The sequence below is a fragment of the Mytilus trossulus genome, chromosome 5 (assembly GCF_036588685.1).
Source record: "Mytilus trossulus isolate FHL-02 chromosome 5, PNRI_Mtr1.1.1.hap1, whole genome shotgun sequence".
In the NCBI taxonomy this organism is placed as follows: domain Eukaryota; kingdom Metazoa; phylum Mollusca; class Bivalvia; order Mytilida; family Mytilidae; genus Mytilus; species Mytilus trossulus.
Genome location: NC_086377.1, coordinates 11,695,145 through 11,714,874, shown reverse-complemented (window position 1 = coordinate 11,714,874; position 19,730 = coordinate 11,695,145). Strand labels below are relative to the sequence as shown.

General features: G+C 30.9%; 1 protein-coding gene across 2 annotated transcripts in view; it reads left to right on the top strand.

Moving 5' to 3' along the window:
* Positions 1-206: 206 nt before the first annotated feature.
* Positions 207-19,730, top strand: part of LOC134718522 (uncharacterized) — a 54,657-nt gene continuing 35,133 nt past the window's right edge. The window contains exons 1-2 of one of the 2 annotated variants that reach the window (XM_063581112.1): positions 207-385; positions 3,863-4,004. The gene's annotated coding sequence lies outside the window, so the exon portion shown is untranslated. Of the gene's footprint in view, positions 386-3,862; positions 4,005-19,165; positions 19,711-19,730 lie in introns of those variants that run through there. The other variant, XM_063581111.1, reaches the window with a different exon arrangement.

Here is a 19,730-nt window from a genome sequence, read left to right as displayed (position 1 = left end):
ACTTCAATTTATTTATTATGACAGAATACGGTATTTTTTCAGTTTTAATTCGCTTATCATTTTAAAATACTTCTAGTAAATGTAGGTTCAGTGAGAAATAATATAATAACACATGATATCTAGAATTCGAAACCATGCAGAAATACAATAGGCTGGTCCTCTATCTCTAATATACCGTACCAGGTATCTCAGATATCCTTTAAAGGACAGGGAACAAGTCTTTCAATGTAGGTATTTTGATTGGTTTAATCAAAATGCTTTGGTTAAAAAAAGTACTGTCATATGTAGTTTTGCAATTGAACTTCGACAGAGCGACAGTATTTCATCCAGCAAAAAGAAGATTGGTAATGGAATATCGTCAACGAGAAAACAAAGATAGAATACGGTACGTATATTTTGGTTCTTCAAGTTGTTTTGGTTTTAACAGTTGATCAAAATAAATAATTATATTTTAATTTAAGATCATTTTCGTAAGAAATTTAAAGCACATAATAGTTTGCCTTCGGGACAGATTTAAGAATAGCATTGTATGAAGTATATAAAGTTCCCATTTTTAGGAAGGAGTCTCACTCTTGACGGAAACCCTTTTTCATCTTTTATTTTATGTTATAGAATAGAACGATTAAGTTTTCAACTTTGTTAAATTGAAATTACATCTAAGAGTCGATTTGATTAATGATACAATTCCTATGACTTTTCCGAAGATACGATTGTTTGATAAAGGCTCAAGGCACATACATGTCCTTAGTAAAAAAAAATCATGTCCTATAGTCCTAACAGCGCTTTGAAAAAAGTCATAGGGGGCTATGTTCCTATACATATATATATTTTAGCTATCATTTACTTGAATTGATTATACCCTTTGGAGCCGTTTGTGACAGTTCTTATCTATAATAGATCACAATCCCAAAAACAGATCAGAGAGCCCTATCTATTTTTTGGTAAACGGACAGAAAGTCACAGGACAAAAAATCACCTAACAGTCACAGGACATAAGTCACAAATAATCTGTTGACAATTGTTTGAATATGTAAGAGAATTATCTTGAAATGATTACTTTGTAATACATATATTCATAATAAAGTTTAGGAAATGTGTCATTATACTTGAAAAATTAAGATTTATTTAAATTTATTAATGCAAAAGAAAGATTTCTGGGCACCATGAAGCCATTTAAGTGCGATCTGAAGCCACTTTGACATTTTGTTTTTTTAAAATATCATTTCATCATGTTTGATATGCTTTTGATAAATTTTGTTAATAAGTTGGTTTATTTACAATAGTTCAAGAAAAATACTAAAATATTTTTGTAGAAATAAGCGTTTTTTATTCAAAGAAAATATCAGAAAAAAATGAATTGTGACTTTTTTTCCTGTGACTTTCTGCTTTACTTTCTAGTTTTTTGGGTCCTCATTTTTAAAAGTTATAAGGGAACCTTTTCTAATTTTCGATTAAGTTTAATATATAATTCATTCTAATGATTTGATTAATTATGTTATGTAACAATCATTTCATTAACTCTTTAACAAAATAAGTTTTGACATGGTTGTTATTTATTACTGTATATTGCAATTGACAAATATCCTCATTAATACTATTATCACAATTCAATTCAATTCAATTCAATATTTTATTTACGTCTCACCTTATGTATAAAACTACACAATACATTTATAAAAGATACATTTTGTATACATAAGCCAATCTGTACAGATTTATGAGAGACGATAATCACGTAAAAGAATATGTTTATGTACATAATAAATATTAAACCTGAATGGTAAAATTATACAACAAAAGTATTTCATTATTATTTACAATATAAAACTTCTCGGCGTCGTTTAAGAATAAAATTACAGGTTTTGGCACATAATCTTATAATATCTTGATTCGAAAATAAAAATACCATTTTCTGACAATCTGTAAAACTATTAAAATGTTCATCGATTTTAAGAGACTCAGTAAAAAGAACTTGTCTAAGATCATTATAAACAGGACAATGTAAAATAACATGATATTCATCTTCGACAGTATTAAAACAATTAAAACAACATCTCTCTTCCAGTGGCAAATTTTCATACCTCCCAGTTTCCAGTCTAATAGGAGCCACCCCACATCTAAATTTTGCAAAGGCGCTTCTTTCACAAAAAGGCATAACCAGTTTGCAGTAGTTTTCAACAACATACTCCTTCTTAAAAATATTATAGGTTCTTAATTTATTACGCCCATTTCCCCGTCTGGAAGAGGATGAACTAACAATATACTTATCAATCATTCTTGACATCACTGTATCAATAAACATATTTTTATCAAAATTAGTGTTTATATCACAAAAGTCAACAAATTCAAGTTCCGTGAATTGTTTTTTAACAACGAAATTCCAATTTTTCACAATTTTATGTTTCAGACCGACCTCATCTGCCCATATGAATATTTTTCTATTAATGCGATCTGGCTCCATACTAACCAATCTGTGCCAGTGTCTGGAAATTACTTTCCATTGAGTATGGTAAATTGGAATCCACCCCATGTCTCCCATAATAGCTGGATTAGGTGTATATTTACCAACACCAAGGAAGAACCTACACGCTCTCATTTGAATCGCATTAATAAATGAGAAATTCTTGCAGCCCCAAATCGCGGCACCATATTCAACAATAGGACTTACAAGTGCATCAAATAGTTTTTTATAGACGTCATATGACATGCCACCAATAGCTTTACACTTAGCTATAACCAGACCTAGAGCTCTGTTTGCTGACCTAGCAACTGCTTTTGCAGTAACACTAAAGTCTAGAGACTCATTTAAAACAAGGCCTAGATAAGCATATTCGCTGCTAGTAGCAATATTCATATCCCCACACTTAAAGACGTGATTTGATCGTTCAAATGAGGTCGGTCTGAAATGGACAACATTACTCTTACATGAATTAATAGTCATTTTGTTGTCAGTACACCAATGATATAACTCATCTAAGAGGTTTTGTAACTCATTCTCAGTATTTGCTAACAGTACGATATCATCAGCATACAATAAAATACATACTTTTTCTCCCCCAATGTCAACACCAAAATCAAATGATTTTAAATATACAGCTAATTCATTTATGAAAATGTTAAATAATAAAGGAGAAAGTGGACAACCTTGTTTTAAACCACAGTTCACAGTAAACCAATCTGTATTGAAGCTATTGACTCTGATCGAGCACCTGACCCCATTATAAAGGGACTTAATAGCCATACACATTTTTACATCAACCCCCAGAAATGTGAGTTTTTCCCATAACAATGTCCTATTTATCGTATCATACGCCTTCTTAAAATCGATAAATGCACAAAAGGTGGATTTTCGTAGCTTTTTACGAACATCGACTAAACTAGTAAGTGAAGATATTTGATCTATGGTACTCCTTCCCTTCCGGAACCCATTTTGATCATCAACTAAGGACTTATTATCTTCAACCCATTGAGACAGCCTCAAGTTTAATATGTTACAATATAATTTATATGAAGCTGGGGCTAAAGCAATACCCCTATAATTAGGTATTATTATGTAAGATTGTATAATGTCAGGTAAAGTCTGGTAACAAACAAAATTATACGGACACTGTGTAATCGAATTTAACATTTACCTGTAATCTTTCGAAAGAAATTATGTTAAGGTACGATCTTTTTTCCTTTTTATGAGAGATTTGGAGTATGAAAGCGGACACGTTTTTCTTCTTCTTCAAATACGTTCTTTGCCACTAAATTTATATATATATATCGTCTTTTGGTCGTTCGAATATTAAAGGAAGAATATTTTTTTGCGTTTTGCAAGTTTTAGATATGTAATATATTTATATGCATGTTTCTTTTTCAGTTCAACATCCAATCCAATTAAGGAAGTGTTTCTTTTTTACAAAATAGAGTTACCACTTAGTAACTGTTATGCCGTCCGATTCGAGGTGTCTGGAAAGTAGTACACTATAGTACAGAGCAATTCTACATATACAAGAAAGCCGGTAAGTGTTTAAGTGGTTATGTTCCAGACCATATGAGTATTTGGACCTTACGCGTACGGTCCGGACCGTATACGTATACTCGTACGGTCCAACCATACGCGAACGGTCGGACCGTATGAGTATACGCGTATGGTCCAGTACGAGCTAACAATACGTGTCATTTGATCATATGGGTTTAATCTAAACAAATACATATCACATTCTTTCTTTTTCGTTTTACAAATTGTTATTACTTCAATAAGATAAATAAAATGAATTAACGAGTAATTGAAATCCAATATTTGTTTTATTGTATCTGAATCCTATTTTGGTACTCTCGCCCAAGGTGACACTTGCTACCACAAGTATAACGTACTATTATTTTTTTTTTCGTTTACACGTTTGCAGTTCATGCATGTTCCGTTGCATTTGCATTTTTGTAAAGTTGCGAAAATATTCTTAAAAATATCCTCCCACATTATGTGTATTTCCTATATCTTCGATTTCAGTGATCATGATTTAATTAATGTATTACAGATCGCATGCTAAATACACGAGAATAACGGAATTAATTAGCGTAAATTTTTAAGATAGTTAAAATATATTTTTTACTTCAATTACAATTGAACTTTTTATATTATTTTGAGAGTTAAGTTATGTTGATCTGTTATACATGGTATATGCATTTGTATCTTATGAACTTGACCAACTTCTTATAATTAGCTAGACCGTACGCGTACGGTCCGACCGTATGAGTATTTTGAAAAAAGTACGCATACGGTCCAGACCGTACGTGTACGGTCCAAATCCTCATACGGTCTAGAACAGTTATCTTATAACAAGAAAATGAGAAAGTATACCGATTAACACGTATAAAAAATATACCGAAAAATAACATGGGCGTATCAAGAACCTGGAAGTCAGAAAGGGGGGGGGGGGGGGGGGGGGTAATAGAAATATTTTATTCATTATAAGAATTTAATTAATTACGTTATATTACAATAATTTCGTTAACTTTTTTAAATGGTCTTGTTTCTTTGAAATTGGTCTACTTAATATTTTAAATCACAGATGTCAGATCATCACTTCTATAATAGTTCTCTATCGTTATTTTTTAATTAAAAGGACTGACCACCAAGCAGTATCAATACTATTACAATCTGTATCGTCTGAAACAAGAGGCCCGGGATATTGGAAAATTAACGACGGTATTCTCAACGAGCAAGAATACGAAGACAAAATAAATAAAATTATACAAAAACAAAGTAATGAGATAGGAAAAAATGCAATAGAACCTAGACTTCTGTGGGACTCCCTCAAGTTGGAAATAAAGGAATACAGTATATTCAGTATAGTAAAAGTAAAGCTAAACTGAGAAAAAATGTAACGCCTAATTTAGAACTACAATTATAAATATTATATGAAAAATCTAATAATGAAGATAATGATTTTATTAAAGAAAAAATATCCACTTTAGAGAAAGAGCTAGAAAATCAATATGAATACAAAGCAAAGGGAGCTCAAATAAGATCAAGACTAGAGTGGGTAGAAAGGGGAGAAAAAAATAATGCATATTTCCTATAGGTCTTGAAAAATCTAAACAAACGAAAAAGACAATACTTAAACTAAAAAACAATAAGGGGGTAATAGTAACAGATCAAGATGAAATATTAAAGTTTGAAAGAGATTTTTATGCTAATGGTGTCATACCACCAATTACTCCCTCAAATTTAGAACGTATAATTTAGAACGTATGTGAAAGTAGGCCTACTCGGACATAAAATAGTGCATTTGATATCAGTTTTTACTTAAACTAACCGACAAATTGGCAGAAATGAAACTTTTGATGAAAGAGAAATATATTAAGACCATTTTGAGCTAAAATTTACTTGTTTATGAGTTTGCATTCAAAATTGAGGATTAATGTACTCCATAGTATACTAATTTAAGATTTCCAGAAAACCAAGGGTTATTTTTAGTGGTACCTCTATTCGGAACACCTTTTCTTTTTTATATGATTTTAAACACCTGTTTAAATTTGGCATGTAGAAAGCAGATACATGTAGGATTCAGGATATATCTGGTTTCTATGAAGTTAAACTTAAGGTAAAATATTTAGAAAGCTGTGAAAATTGTAAAATTTGGTTGAACAGATAGGGACTTTTAATTGCTGGTATGACACCTAATCTATACGACACTAAACAAAAACCGGATATAGATGTTAAAAAATACATTTCTGAAACAAAACGTAATTATAAACTGTCAGAAGAAGAAAGTAAGTCTTGTGACGGAAATGCAACTCAAGAAGAATTAACCATTGCAGTCAATAATCTAAAGATAAATAAAAGTCCTGGAATGGACGGAATAAGTATAAACTTTTATAAAAAGTTTTGAGAACTTCTCGGACCGATGCGTGTAAAAACAAATAATTTTAGCTTTGAAAATAAACATCTGCCATTTACGCAAAGACAAATTTTACTGAATCTAATTTATAAAAAAAAATGATCCTTTAGAACTTGCAAATTATAGACCAATATCATTATTAAATAGTGATTACAAAATACTTTCATACACTCTAGCTTTTTAGTGCCAGTCTGGCTAAGAATCAGGCAGTGGTGAAAACATGACCAAAAAAACCCACCCAATTTGACATTGATTTCAGTTCATAATATGTAGTTATGCACAAAAATAACATTCATTTCCATTTTCTGTTCTGCTAATAGAAGATACAATTTGGTTGAAATGCACTAGAAATTAACAAATAAGGGGAGATAACTCTGTAATTTGCTATCATTATAACCAATTTTCTAACGAAGTTATTTGATATTACCAGACACACACTAACGAAAGACTAATACTTTTTAACTCAGGATATGGTTAGTATTGAATAACATGGTTACCTCGGTGGGTTTTTTCTTACCATGTTTTAATTTTTACCTAAATTTCCTGATTCTTACAAAGACTGGCACTTAAGAATAAAAACATCTTAAATTTAATCATTAATGCCGATCAAACAGGATACATAAAGAACAGATTTATAGGGTTTAACTTACGACAAATACAAGATGTTATAGATTACGCAGACAAGTTTAATATAGAAGGAGCAATTTTATTCATAGATTTTTCGAAAGCTTTCGACACATTAGAATGGAATTTTATGTATCATACTTTAGAATATTTTGGTTATAATAAACCCTTCATAATTGGATAAAAATCTTGTATACAAATATAGATAATATAGATAGTTCTACATTTAATAACGGTTGGATATCTGCCCCTTTTAGACCCCTAAGAGGTATCAGGCAGGGATGCCCGTGCTCTTTTATACTTTTCGTAATGTCAGTAGAAATAATGGCTAACCGACTAAGGCAAAACAAAAATATAAGAGGCATAGAATTAAAAATTGATAGTAAAACACATTGTTTAAAAATCACGCAAGTCGCTGATGATACAACTCTATTCCTAAAATCTAAAGAAGAAATCCGAACAGCATTAAATATAATCGAAATTTTTGGAACTTTTTCTGGATTACAACTAACAAAAATAAAACGGAAGGAATTTGGATTGGTAAACTAAAGCATTGTAGAGATAAAATAGATGCAATTAAATTCACGGACAAACCTGTAAAAGTGCTTGGTATATATTTCGGCATTAATAAAAAAAATTAAGAAAAATTAAATTGGGATCCTAGATTTGAAAAGAGTCGAACCCTGATAACATCGTGGAAAAAAAACTTAACCATTTTAGGTAAAATTCTTATAGTTAAAACTCTCATTATACCACAATTTACTTTTTTAGCAAATGTTACAGCTTTAAGTAACTCAAAAATAGTTGATATAGAAAGAGAAATTTTTAGTTTCATATGGAAAAGTAAGAAAGACAAAGTTAAAAGACATACTTTGGTAGCAGATTACAACCAGGGAGGGCTTAAAATGACCGACATAAAAAGCTACTTCTCCTCTCTTCAAATAAGATGGGTCTCTAGATTGCTGCAGGCAAAACAAGAATTGGACATTGATACCAAAATTATATTTAAATAAATTAGATTCTAATTTCCTCATTTTTAGAATGAATTTAAACAACCAAACTTTAAAAAAAAACTAGATTACATAACTAAGGACATTCCAGAACTTTACTTAGAAATATTAAAAAAATGGATTTTATTTCATGAAACGAACATCACAGAATTGAAAATTTTTGTCGAAATAAGAAAGCAAGTTATCTGGGGTAATAAATTTATAAAATTTCAAAACAAGCCGCTTATTATGCATAACTGGATACACAGTGATATTATTTACATTAACGATATTATTGACGATAATGGAAAAATTGCCCAAGATAAAATATTTAGAAAACTGCGAAACACTAAAAATTAGATAGCAGAAATTTCAAAAGTAAAAAGCTCAATTCAAACCTCAAGGCTAAAAATTTTAGCTACGGAAGAATCCATCAAATCAAAAGTAAATTTTAACAGATTATTTATCAATATAAACAAAGAAAACATTAAAATTGAAAATTTAAGCATCAAAAACGTGTATCAATTGCTCGTTCAAAAAAAAAATTCTCCAAACATTGGCATAAATAAATGGAAAAATGAATTAGAAATAAATTATGACTTTACCAAATATATGTTTAAGTTTATACACCAACATTTAAAACTGAATAAACTTCAAATGTTTAGATGGAAACTAATAAGTTGCATTGTACCGCATAGAGAAAATCTCTACAAATGGAAAATAGACACTAGTCCGTTTTGTCAATTTTGTCAACTTAAAGACACCTATCAACACTTTTTTATCGAATGTAAATTTCTAAAAGATTTTTGGGAAATCATTATTCAAATCTTATCTCAAATGAATTTTATTAAAAACATTAACTGAAAAGATATTGTAATAGGCTACAAAATAATAGATAATGAGTATATCGGATTCAATATAATTCTGACACTTATAGGATTTGCTATCTACAAATTATACTATGTATCCAATCGAAGAAATAAATCTACTAATGTATTCAATCTGTTTAAATTTGAACTTGACGAATACTTAAGATCCTACAATGTACAAGAATATACTACAGTCCAAGTGCTTCAAACTTTAATTTCTCCAAAATAAAACACTCTTAAAGAAGATATTTCTAGAACACTTTAACTAAATAAATAAAAAAAGAAAAGACTCACCTAAAATGTTCAAAATCCAAATAACAAAGATATAAAGTAGCCAAATTCAACATACATCCATTAAAAAGCATGCTCTCTCTCACCTTTAAACAAGGTAAACCATCCGATCAAGAAAATCGATGTCACACACTCTTTAATAAATTTTTAAACGAGATAATTGACACCAAACAATCAATTTCGAAGAACTGCGCATGTGTGAATGAAATATGTCGGATTTTGAATTCAGGAGAAAAAAATATTAATTTAGTGAAATTTTCTATGATTGAAATGACAATTTTGAGAATCAAAGTGGTTTAAAGTGGTTTACATATCTGTGTTGATGAATGAATTCAAAAAAAGAAGGAAAGAAAGGAAGGAAAAGGAAGAATGATACCAAGGACCAAAATGTTAGTGGTGAAAAACCGACGAAAAAACAAACGAATGAACGGAAGAACAGTACTCACACTGCAAGTAAGAAGGTAAACAAACATATCGATACACAATCTGAACTGACCAAAACAAACAATATGACTTCGTTTAGTAATTCACCAAATACTGTGCAGGAAAAACAACCTTATCCAACTTATCAACAATATGTACAGCCGATGCAACCTATGCAGCCCATACCAAGCCCTGGTTTTAACCAAATGTCGCCTATGCATGGATATTATAATATGGCATCCCAAAGTCCGGGTAATAATATGATCCCACAAGGCCTTCCACTTTCTCAATCAACAATGAACATCGGACAAGACACAAATGATAAAATAGACAGTTTAGCGCAAAAAGTTGATCAAATGTTCCAAAAACTATCAACACTTGACAAAATTGACGAAAAGCTGAAAAAATTTGAGTCGTCTATAAACAATTTGGCTAAAAATGTTGGCACTGTAAATAAAAGAATTGACGAAATTGAAAAGGGAATGGAATTTGTAAATACCAGCTTTGAAGTGAGTAAAACAGAACGGGAAAATCTCAAAAGTACTGTTGATGAAATACAAATTAATAATGGAGAAATTGTTACGCATTTAAATGATATTCGCCGTAATCTCAACCACTTAACTGAAAGGCACCTTGATTTGCAAACCAGGTCGATGCGCGAAAACTTAGTGTTTTCTGGTATCCCACATAAAGACGAAGAAACCATAGAAGAAACGGAAAACATTATAAAAAACTTTATGTATACAGAACTTAAAATGGAGACAACTGTGGATTTCCACCGAGCGCATCGTTTTGGCAAAGAAACAGAATTTCGTGATAAAAAAGATGGGAGGCTAATAAAAACAAGACCTATCGTATGTCGCTTTAAGAACTTCAAAGATAGAGAAATTGTTCGGTCGTCGGCAAAGGAACTAAAAGGAACTCATTATGGTATACAGGAGCAATTCCCAAAAGAGATAAATGACAAACGCAAAATGTTATGGCCATATTTTAAACAGGCTAGAGAAGATAAAAAGAAAGCTTACTTGAAACGGGATAAGCTTTTTATAGATGGGAAAGAATTCATCCTACCCGATGACGATGAAATGGAAACAAATGACGGCAAGAAGAATGATGAAACCCAAGGTACGCGTCCCAAGACAACCCCCCACAGAGAGCCTCAACGACAAACACATCGATCCCACATTGCACCCCGCAGAGGGCGAAGATACTAGGTAGATCAAGGAGGATTAACAGATAGTTTCATTCAGCCTGACTACTCCAGCGGAACGGACTTTCACTTAATTAACAATGAAAATCAATGTAATATAGAGGTCAATAAATCTATTAAAATATTAACATTAAATGTATGTGGTATTAAATCCAAATTAATGTACCCTGAATTTATTACTTTACTTAACAATTATGATGTTGTATGTTTTGATGAAACTAAACTTGATGATCTTGATACAGTAGAATTAGATAATTTTGTATTTCATTTTAAAAACCGTAAAAAGTATTCAAATCGAAAATCTGGTGGTATCGCCTTTGGCTACAAGAGATATTTAGAAAATTGTATTACACCAATTGAAACTGATTGTCCTTTTGTACAATGGTTTAGTATTGACGAAAAAATATTTGACTTAAAAAGTAGTGTTATTTTCGGAGTAATTTACATACCACCTGAAAACTCTATTTATACATCAGAAAATGCACTTTCAGATATAGAATTAGAATTTTTTGATTTACAAAGAACAAACAAGTATATTTGTCTTCTTGGAGATTTTAATAGTAGAACAGCGAGTTTACAAGACTTTAATGATTTAGTAGACACTGATGATTTTTTAGCACAGAATTTAATTGATATTAATGAATTTAGTAATGTTGATATCTTAGATAAATTGGGTATTCAAAGAAAACGACACAGTACTGATTCAAATGTAAACACATATGGTAGAAAACTTATACAATTTTGTAAGAATAACAACATGTATATAATGAATGGTCGGATAGGAAACGATGAAGTAGGTAAACCTACGAGCAAGAATACCAGTGTCGTAGACTATGCAATAAGTACTGCAGATGTATTGTATTTAGTAGAAAATTTTGATGTTCTACCATTTAGCAGTTTATATTCTGATATCCATTGTCCACTCGAATTAGTACTCAATTGTAGTAATACTAAGCAATCAAATGTTAATATAAATGTAGAATCTGGTGAAAATAATACATATATTGGAAAATGGAATCATGATCAAGTTAATGAATATAAAGACAATCTTGACAAAGAAAGTATATCTCAATTGTTATCTTTTATTATGACAAAAACTGAAAATGTTCAAAATGTTGATAAAAATACTATTGATGAAATTGTAAATGAAATAAGAGATGTTTTACTCAATTCTGCTAGAAATACATTTGGGGAGTTCGTACAGAAAACTTATGGATTTGATTACACGGGAGGGAAACAAAATCACCGTGATTGGTTTAACACAAAATGCCGCCGGGAAAGGAGGGCGTTTAGAAAATCAAAAAGGTTATATAAAAGATATGGTTCACGTATATTCAAGGAACGTTTGAGACGTAGTGAGACTTTATATAAAAAAACTATGGATAAAAATATTAGATCATTTAACGTTGATTTACGTTCAAAGATGAAAAAGATGCGAACAAAAAACCCGAAAGAATTTTGGAAAATTATTAATCGGGGTAAACGAAAGAAAAAAAATGATATTAATATTGAAGATTTGTTTTCTTTTTTTAAGGATCTGAATAAAAATAAAGAAACAAATGATCGGTATATTTTAGAAAATGATGTAAACGAAAATTCATCAAATGTATTTCTTAATGCTTGTATTACAAAAGATGAAATATTGAAGGCAATAAAAAGCCTGAAAAATAATAAGACCCCTGGTGATGATCTTATTGTAAATGAATATATATGCTCGTCTATTGAATTTTTTATTGATGTTTATGTGTGTTTATTTAATCTTGTTTTTGACACAGGATTGTTGCCTGAGGCATGGTTAATAGGAAATGTAATTCCATTGTTTAAAAACAAAGGCTCTGAAAGTGATCCACAAAACTATAGGCCTATAACGTTATTGTCTACTCTGGGTAAACTTTTTACCTCAATATTGAACACAAGATTATGTAATTATCTTGATGAATTGTGTATATTGAATGAAAACCAAGCAGGTTTCAGAAGGAATTATTCTACGACTGAACATATTTTTACTATACATATTTTATTTGAATTGTTAAAATTGGGAAAGAAAAAGTTACATTGTGCTTTTATCGACTTTGAAAAAGCGTTTGACTCTCTACAGCGAAATTTACTTCTGTTCAAATTATTGCAGAATGAAGTAAATGGGAAATTTTTTCGAGTTATTCAGAGTATGTATGATTATGCCAAATCGCGTATTATACACCAGGGTAAAAAATCTGATTTCTTTCCTTGTGAGATGGGGGTTCGGCAAGGGGAAAATCTTTCACCTGCTTTGTTTTCTATATTTTTAAATGATCTTCAAATTTTTTTTGAAAAGAAAAACATAACAGGCTTAAAATCTATATCACAAGAAATCGAAAATGAGCTGGCAGTATTTTTGAAATTGTTTTTACTTTTATATGCAGATGACACTGTTTTATTAGCAGAAAATAGCACTGATCTACAATACATGTTAAATACATTTTACGAATATTGTGACGAATGGAAAATGAAAATAAATACAAATAAAACTAAAGTTTTGATCTTTTCGAGTGGCAGAATGCCAGCAAATCTCAAGTTCACAGTTAATTGTAACGACATTGAAATTGTAAAAGAATACAAATATTTAGGTATTTTATTTTCTAGAAGTGGATCCTTTTTATCAAATAAAAAATATTTAAAAGAACAAGCAACAAAAGCTATGTATAGCGTTTTAAAAAAAGGTAGACAAAACAATTTGTCAATAGAATGTCAACTTGATTTATTTGACAAAATGGTTGTACCAGTATTGTTATATGGATCAGAAATATGGGGTTTTGAAAATATAGATATTCTTGAACGTGTACATTTACAATTTTGTAAAATGATTTTACATTTAAAACAGTCTACTCCAAATTTCATAGTGTATGCAGAACTTGGCAGATACCCTATTACTGTGACTGTAAAACTGCGAATGATAAATTTCTGGAGTAGACTTCTTAATGGAAAAGAAAGTAAAATTTGTGCTGTATTATATAAGCTTGTATTTTTATATTATAATGATTACGGAATAAACACTAAGTGGATATCATGTATTAAAAATATTTTTGATAATTGTGGTATGTCCAATATATGGAATGCACAGTTTGCTGATAAATGGGTGTTAAAATGTATTGAGCAAAAACTTAAAGATCAGTTTCAACAAGAATGCTTTGCATTTGTTGCCGAATCACCTAAAACTTTATGTTATCGTATTTTTAAAAATAATTTTCAATTGGAAAAATATTTTTCTGTTTTACCTTACAAATTCATTTATACATTATGCAAATATAGATGTGGTAGTCACCACTTGCCGATTGAGTCTGGAAGGTGGCAGGGTTTACAGAGAGAAGACAGAATCTGCCGTCTCTGTGACTCAAACGACATTGGTGACGAATACCATTATATTATGAATTGTGGATCTTTTATGTTTGAAAGAAAGAAATTTTTACCTACATACTGCTGGTCTAACCCTAATATCTATAAGTTTGATCAACTGTTTAATTCATGTAATATTGTAATATTAGAAAAACTATGTAAATTTATCAAAGTTATAAATGTGAAAGTCAGTCCTCCAAGTTAATTTCATTGTATTGTTCACACATGCTTGTAAAAATTGTACCTTATAGTTATATTTATGTATGTTCTCTATAACTATGTAATTGTAGTTTTATGAGAAATAAAGTATTCGTATTCGTATTCGGATAAGAGTATTATTTGGACGTTATTTAATTTGATTACATGTATTGAAGGAAAATAAATCATTTATTTCAGATCAGGGTATTGAAGTGTACTACATTATTATTGAACATTGTATTTAATTGTTATATTCTAATATAAAATTTAAGAAAATAATACTTATCTACTTATCTATATGAAACCCTATTTTTATAGATACTAACCATTTCAGGGTACCTTACAGTTAAAGATGTAGCGGCAAGGTCATTGTTAACAGCTTTAGTGCAATGAATTTATATTCCAGTGTTTAAAAAAAGAATATTGTCTCTAAATATTTCAGTACTAAAATATATATCAGCGGGTTCCGATTTTTGAAATATACAACTTTTTGACAACTTAAGTTTATGCCACAAATCTTATTAATCGTGAGAAAAAAAAATTTAATTGAGCGATTAACAGGGGCGTTTAAACGTCGACCAGAATCAGCCACTGTATCATGTATATATTGGATGTAGTATTGGCCTAAATTTTCTTGTACGATACAGACCAGATGCGTCACCAGTTCGTGATTGTCGATTTCGGTCATTCTTCCGCATTACTTTGTCGTAGCAGTCTTTGTTTAAGGTAACACGATACCGAATGGCATATCTCCCGATTTCCAAAATTTTTGGCAGACGTGTACTTTGAATCGAGTTACATTGGAATATGTTATAAAAAATGGGGGTCACCATTTTTGTTTTTCTGTAATTTTCATATGAAAACGTCAATTTTGGCGGCAAATTTACTTAGGTATATAGGGGAAATGCCTTTTTTTCCGCTTACCTTTTTAGATTTTCGAATGGATGGCTATTTTCTTATATACGGAGAAAAACAAAAAACTAACATAATATCCAGGATTGCATAGTGAACCCATACACGTATAGAAACTCAGATGTCAACATCCTTGTTTTTGAAATAAATGGCTTCAAAAGTAATCGATAGGCCTAGAATTTGACAAAAACACGTGTGACGTTATGGTGTACGGAATATAACGTTATTCCTTCTCAGAGAAATGGAGAAAATCGCAACTTGTACACGACATATATACAAGTGTGGGATTAACGGTCGAACGGAAAAATGTAAAACAATATGATGATAGGTGCTCTATAAGTAATTTGGTGACGATGCATATTTTTGAATAATTATGCAGTTCATATAATGGAATGGTAATTTAGAGATCTGAAATGTAGTAGCAATGTAAGAAGGATAGCATTTCTGTCATTTCGTCTTAGGTGGAAATTTGATTAATTGGAAATTTTACCGCATCTTCTTATACTTCATAATGGTTTGTATTTTCTAGAGAAGAGCAAAAGTTTTAAGACATAAACTAATATTTACCAAGAGACTGAAATGTTACTGTGACAATTATACTACACATACTCAAAATTTTTCAACGTTTACTAAAACTACAAATAAGAAGTGTAAAGATACTATTCCAATAAGCATTAGTCACGATTTTCTTGATGTCTTCAAGGTGTTGATGTCAGTTAATTAATGCCCAGTTGTGCTATCTTATAAATTGCATATCATACATCTCCATTTATCATTCTATCAGCCAACTTTTGTACATGTACACAATTTTTTTTTATTTGTACTTGTACTTTTACAAATAAAATCTCATGTTACCCAACTTCTAAAATGAGCAAGTAGTAACGTAGATATTTAGTTTGGCGTAACTGTTTAATTTTGGTCTTCCTCACGGTCTGCGTTTAAACTTTGTCGAATTTTTTAAAAAAAAATACAGGCAATTATTTAAATTTTAACAACTAAAGTTACCAGTGACGGGTGTAAATTGCAGGATTGATTGCTTTGATTATTGGTTGGTTAAAGTCCAGTGGAAAATATTTCATGCATGTTCAGGACGAGAACAAGTTAACAATAAATACAATAGGTAGGTTTTGCAATAGAGACAGGGCATCCGCGATGATGGTCGGGAAAAATTTGACTGACGCTAAACATGTATATATATACTTGTATACTTGTTCTAAACACTAATTTTAAGAAAGAAACTTTCCGGACCCTTTCCGACGCCTAGTATGCGAGCAAAATGGCCCTTAGAGCCCTAAAAGGTAACTTTGTTAATTTTCTTTCAGTCGTTTTGTCTCCCAACTTGTACATGTACATCATTTCCAACTCAAAACTATATAAAAAAAAAAAAAACACCGAATACTCATGCAAGCGTAAATTAAAACGAATATAAAATCCAAATGATTTCAAGATCTAGCTTTTTTACAGTCTTTTGCCGTTTGAATAATAAAAAGTAAGCCGTTTGCATGTAAATCGAGAAAAAAATTATAACGGAATCAGGGAACACAGAATCGTTCTGACTACAGCCAGCCCCAACTATAAACTTGCGTTTGTAGACGCAAGCGGATACTCGGGGCTGGCTTTATTCAGACTGTAACGGAACCTGAATTTTGTTATTTTATTTCTGCCGTATCAAGTGCCCACGTATTTCTCAGTCTTCGTTAACTTTCTAAATCTTCATTCCGATGTTGCTGTCCGTCCTGAGTAGACGTGGTTTATACGATTACAAAGCTGGCACTGTATTTTAAAATATTTTCAAAACTAAATCGAATTTACTCTGTACAGACTAATGAATTTCAGAGACTGTTTACACATGGAACACATGAAAAGTTATTCGGCTAAATAACCACTTTTTTTACATTCCATACAAACAAAATATTTTCTGTATGATTTTCAACGTCTGCTTGTATTGTGCTTTTCCCCCAATTATATCCGTATTCTCATCCAAATAAATTTAATTTTTTTCCGAGTGGTGTTTTTGATGACTATTTTAAAACGAATTAATAGTTGTAAAATTCCCCGTTTTATTCACACATCATCCTAAGAATCTATAAATTAGATTTCTACTTTCAAAACAAAATTTCATGGGGATACGACGTGAATCATGAATAAGTACTTACTGCAAAAATAAACCTAGGTTTACTTTTATAAATTGTTATTTGGACGGAGAGTTGTCTCATTGGCACTAACACCACATCTTCCTATATCTATACCAAGAATAAAAATAATGTGATAAAACTGTGTCTGTTATGCGTAAGAACATATTATATAGATAATGCGTGAAGATGCTTAAATATCAAAGAAACAGATTATTTTAAAAGTAAAGTAATACTTTTTAAAGATTAACAATGAGCAGAATAATTGCCGGAAAACGATTTAACAATCTATGTCAAATAACCGCTACGTATTGCATCAAAACTCTCGGCACTCTGCATCTAGGGAAAGTTACCGTTAAAAATGCCACACAAAACCCGCTGCATTGGCTTATGTGTGAACGTTATATTCGATAACTGGCTAACTTGATTTAGATAGTTTAAATTTGACATTTCGGTGCTTTAATAGCTACTTATGCGGTATGGGTTTTGGTGATTGTTGAAGACCGTACTGTGACAAATAGCTGTTACTTTCTGTGTCATTTGGTCTCTTTAAGAGTTGACAAAGTGGCAATTATACAACATCTGACTACTAAGTAATATTGACGTAAGATATGGACAATCATCTTTGCCAGATGTACATTTATATCAATTGTAAATTGTCCCATATAAATTTCAAGTAATGCATGTATGCAGCTTGTCTATACATTCACCATATGAAGACACTTATTTCATGATAATCGAACACCGTATCGGTGGTCACCTGGTAACATGTTTGTCTAGGGATCTTGTGTTAAAATACTGCATGTCTGGTTCAAACCAAACCAAAGACTGTAAAATAGTTGGTTGAGGCTTCTCAACTAAGCACGTAGCAATAAAGGGATAAGAATACAGACTGTTCTGTACGGAGTCAGATTGACTATGTACAAGCACGTTGATGATTAGCCTCAGTATAAGTGTCTAGCAGAGGCGGATTGAGGGGGGGGGGGCAAAGGGGCCTGCCCCCCTTTTTGGGCAAATATTTGGTTGCTTATATAGGGAATCACTGAAGCGTGACTGGAGCAGGGCCCCTCTTCGGTCAGTCAGTTGGCCCCCACTTATAAAAATTCCTGGATCCGCCACTGTCTAGTACAAATCAAGGTAAATAATCATTTCACATTATTATGTTATCGTCTTGAACGTTGAACGTTGGGTAACCATATTTTTTTATCATTAATTTATCTTAATAATGAACGAAATCTATGGGAAAAAACTGTCATTTGAGACAGATAATTTTGAAATCTTTTGGTTGAACTAGTTTTGATTGATCGATAATAAGTATTTAACGTCCAGCGATGAATATTACACATATATATATATTTAAATATAAAATGACTGAATAAGTAGTCAACGATTAATCTTACAAGGCGATGGATCATGTAATATGATTCTGTACACTACAAAATATAATATTTAACAAGTCAAATAGGGTACAACATCACCATTAAACAACTATAAAATGAACAAATATTAGATATTTCGGATAACAGATATCCTTCTTCAATAATAGCACGCTGACAAATGAATCATGTCAATATATTCAAACTGAAAAACTTTTTCCAATTATAATTTATACAATTTAAGCGAATAACACAGACGCTAGTACAATTTTAAAATTTCCGAACACGGCGCAAAGATAAGTTATAACATCTAAACTGTCACAACCTTCGGAAATTCAGAGTTGTGTCATATTTAGAAATTGCATTAAATTTCCTTTAGATTTTTATAGGGAATATTCTTATTTTTATATTCAAGATTTTAGACATTTTGGAAATTTAATTTTATATTTGGCTTAAAACATTTTGAAGTTTGGTTCACAAGTTTTCTTTCACTTTATTATCAATCTTAATACAGAAATAGTAGGTGTAAATCTGCTAAACAAAGAAAAGATTATGTTCAAGCTGTCTTGTATGTATTTATCTCGTCTATGAAAAAGCCAGGCGACAGATTAAATTATGTAATGTCTATTAGTTCTTTTGTACGGGTTAACAAATAAATACTTTATGTAATTAGACATCTTTTGACAAGTTAAGTTGATAAAGAAGGAAATATAAATAGCCACATTGACAATGAGTGGTTTTGCACGTGGTACGATAATCTGCCACTTTTACACTGAAAATTTTGTAAACTAAATTTTGATTGGCTCAAAACCTGAAAATTATTTTAATTCCATGGATTCACTTTTTTTCTTGATTAGCGTCACTCTGCCATACGCTATCAAGAAATAAAGACTCTTTTTTATTGAATCCTGGTTTTGACTATTTTCAGGTGAGTACATATTTTATATA